Here is a 4,202-nt window from a genome sequence, read left to right as displayed (position 1 = left end):
ATTTGGTCACAGGACATGGAGAAATCCAATTGGTCCTAACCAGAAAGCTTTCTGCCTTCTGGCTAGCTTTCGTAGTATAGAAGGTAGCAGGGGAGGTTATCAATAGTTCTACCCAGCTGTGAGCCTGATGAACAAGATATGCCCATGGATGATTATACATATATATAATGTATTTTATATTCCATATAAAATATACTTATATGATATAGAGTTATAGTTTAAATTTATATATGTATCTATAAATTATAGCGACCCACTTCCTCCAACTAGGACCCATACCTCAAGGGTTCCACAGTTTCCAAAATCAGCACAGTGAATTCTAGACCATGAGCCGGTGGGGGATATTTCTCTCACACTGTAGCAGTGGATTTCTGGTTGACCAGATGGCATTGGTCTAAGAGCCGGCTTATTTCTGGCTTACTGTGACTCATACAGAGCAGTCTTGTCAAGCTTATGCCAAAGAAGGGACTTCCCAAGCACTAAGCCTGGTGATTCTGGGGTTCAGACTTTTGCCTTCAACCCCACAAGGCACTGACTGGCAATGGAATGCAGCCCCTCAGCTACCTCCTCTGAACAGCAAATGCCCTGAGTGCCAGGCTAACTTCTCTGACTTCCCAATCCCTTGGGATGTGGCCTCAGAAATGCCTTACTTTCTTCTTAGAACTTTAATACTTTCTGTATGTTTTTGTATTTCTTCCAAATGTTCTAAGTTGTGTTTGGTGAGGGGCTTAGTTTGAATTCTCCAGCTGAGCACTACAGAACTGGGATGCTCTACACCACAAGAAAATGTTATCAAAAGAAAATCTTAAACAGTAAAACGGCCCTATCATTCTACCTCTCAGTTGCAAACCTCCATCTGTAACACAGCCTTGGTTTTCTTTGTCTTTTCCCTGACCCTGCTTTGCCAGTTTTACCAATGACAGAATGATGCCAGTAAAGGGGACTATAGAAACACAGGAAGTTAGAACCCCAGGCATTTCCTGCTTATTGAATTAAAAGGATTATTTATTATCCATACATGCTAGCTAGGCATTGTCCAGGGTCCACACAGTTTCCAGTCTATGTGGTAAGTGAGCATTTCCTCCCCAAAAAGATGAAAGAGAGAACCCTGTGGCATGGTGAGGGAAAGCAGGGGGAGGTGGTTGGGAATTAATAGCGAGTACCCAAACTGTCTTGCCTTCCCTGTCATAAATGATGAAAACCTAATTGTGTGATTTTCTCCCTCACTACCACTCTGCCAAGACTGGCCATGTACCGTGGTGGAAATGGTGATTCAGACTGCTCTCTGTCTGGAAGGCAAGCATGATGTGTAGTAGGACTTCCTTGTTGTACTTTCTTTGGATCGCCAGCCTCCAAATAATGTCTCCAAATAACAGAGACTTCTTATTAGTTAAGAAAGCTCGGCCTTGGCTTAGCCTTGTTCCACTCGCTCTTCTAAATTAAATGAACCTGTTTCTATTAATCTATTTTCTGCCATGTGACTCTTTACCTCTCCTCCACTCTGTGTAGTTGGAGTTATCTCCAGTCCCGCCAAGGCCCGCAGCTACTCAGACCCAAATAAACACATAGATGCTTATATTATTTAAACTGTTTGACCTAATGGCTCAGGCTTCTTCCTATCTAGTTCTTATATCTTAAATTAACCCATTTCTATTAATCTACAATTTGCCACGTGACTCATGGCTTACCGGTACTTTACATCTTGCTTCTCATGGCGGCGGCTGGCAGCATCTCCTGACTCAGCCTTCCACTTCCCAGAATTCTCCTCTCTGCTTGTCCCGCCTATACTATACTTTCTGCCTGACTACTGGCCAATCAGCATTTTATTTATCAATCAATCAGAGCAACACATTCACAGCATACAGAAAGACATCCCCAGCAACTCTGTATGTCTGACTCCCTCTGTGTCTCCCTGGTGAAATCCACATGCTTAGATTCTTCTGCTCAGTTTCTTTCTGTGCCCAGAAGTCCCACCAACCTCTCCTGCCTAGCTATTGGCTGTTCAGCATTTTAGTAAACCAATCACAATGACATATCCTCACACAGTGTACACATGTCCCACAGCAATGATGCCTAGAAGGAGAGAGATATTCACAGGCAGGAGAGAGCTCCCCAAGGAAAGGGCCTTGCTGTAAAGCCTGACAACCTGAGTCCAATCCCTAGGACTCACATAGTGGAAGAAGAGAAATGACTCCCACAAATAGTTCTGTGATCTTAACATACATATTGTGGCACACGCACGTACTTGTGCTCTCTCATGCATGTACACACACACACACACACATACACACACACACACTCACAAATACATCAATGTAAACAAACAAACAAACAAACAAACAAACAAATAAATAAATAATCCAGAATGGGAAAACTGAGTTTGGGACCCACAACCACTGGCCACATAAGTGATCCACCCACCCTGCTTGTTCTTAAATACTTATCCTGTGAATTCTTGTGGAATAAGAATGGAACTTCTTACTTTCTTTTGTGTGTGTGTGTGTTACATGTACATGTGAGTGAGCTTGTGTGTGTTGGTGTTCTTGTGCATGCTGGTGCGTGTGTGTGTGTGTGTGTGTGTGTGTGTGTGTGTGTGTGTGTGTGTGTGTGGAGGCCAGAGGTCAGTGTTGGGTGTCAATTTTCAGAAGCTGTCCATCTTGTTTTTGAGACTGGGTCTCTCTCAATTTGGGGCTCATCAATTAGGCAAACCTAGGTGGCCAGCAAGCCCCAGGGACGCACCTATTTCCACCTCCCCACCACTGGAGTACAAGCTTGTGCCATCACACCCAGCTTTTACATGGGTTCTGGGGAATCCAAACTCAGGTCCTCATGAATACACAGTAAGCACTTTATGGACTGAACCGTCTCCAAGGCCCAAACCTTTCCTTTTATGAACCTACAGAAATAAAATATTCTGCTGCTGACAGGTGAACATCGTTCTTCACTGATAGCATGGAGAAGGGTCCTGAGAGGACATAAAATCAGAATCACCAGCTTAGACCTCATGCGGCAGCTCCCTGACACCATTAGTGTCCTGGGCCCTTTCCTGCTTACTCTCCACCCTTTGCATGTGATTTGATTTTCATGGTCACAAAAGGGGTGTGGCTTCTCCAGCCATCATATCCACGTGGCAGGTGTGAAGACAGAAAAGAGCCAAAAGTTTGCATCTTGTAAAAGTGTATTTTTGTGCGGGAGGAAAGGGAGGCTTCCTCATGGATCTCCTACCTCGCTGGCTGGAACGCTGACCTGTGGCTACCTCTATCTACCTAGTCAAACAGTCTAAGAAGATGAGTTTCCTCGTTCTGGCTTTTATAAGATACGGAAGAAAAGCAGAGGGGTTTTGAATGGCTTTTGATTGGCCATCCACACTTCTGCTATATTGCCAAGGTCTGGCTTTCTGTTGTCCAGGAGTTCTGGTCCAGCTAACAGTGATGTAAAATAAAGGGGAGGATGCTGGGGGCAGGTGCTCAGGGAGGTATCACAGTCAAGCTGGCAACATTAGGCAAGTTACTTCCAATTCTTTTCTCTGCAGGTAGATCCAGCTGTTCTGACACATCAGCCTGTTCCTGCTCCTTCTCAATTGTTTTGCCCTTTTGATTTGAGACAAGGTTTCCTTTTGTAGCCCAGACTGGCTTGGAATTCCTCCGGTCTCCATCTTCAAGTGCCAGGATCAGAGGTGGGTGTCAGCACACCTGGCTGCTGCCTTTTCTAACCATGTGTGTAGTAACTCTCTGCCTCACCAAAGGCCAGGGCAGAGCAAGGTGAAGGTGATGGCTGTCCCCACACAGCTAAGACGTGACTCATCATCATGCTTACCCCAACCCTTCCTGCCTCTAGTTCACTCCTGCCTCCAATCCATGCTTACAAACATCAGGGAACTGACCAGTTCATAAAGGGAAGTATTTTCAATTCATGGGCAGCTTAGTTTAGTGGGGTGTAAATCTCCTTCCATCCCATTAGTAACCCCATTCCATCCATAGGAAAACCTGACCAGATACTTCCTTTAGCATAGAACTCAAGCATGTCCTCTAACTGGCATTAGCTCAGGCTTTTTGGTGTGAGACGTTCAGTTCTTCCCTTGCTTCCTTGGCAAGCCTCGTGGGAGTGCCAGCAACTCTCCAGCCTTCAGCTTAAATCCACTCACTACATTCTCCACACCCACCATTCCTGGTTCTCAGCAACCATCCAACCATTCCCTGAGT

The sequence above is a fragment of the Peromyscus eremicus genome, chromosome 15 (genome assembly GCF_949786415.1).
Source record: "Peromyscus eremicus chromosome 15, PerEre_H2_v1, whole genome shotgun sequence".
NCBI lineage: Eukaryota > Metazoa > Chordata > Mammalia > Rodentia > Cricetidae > Peromyscus > Peromyscus eremicus.
Note: the sequence above shows the minus strand (reverse complement) of the source record.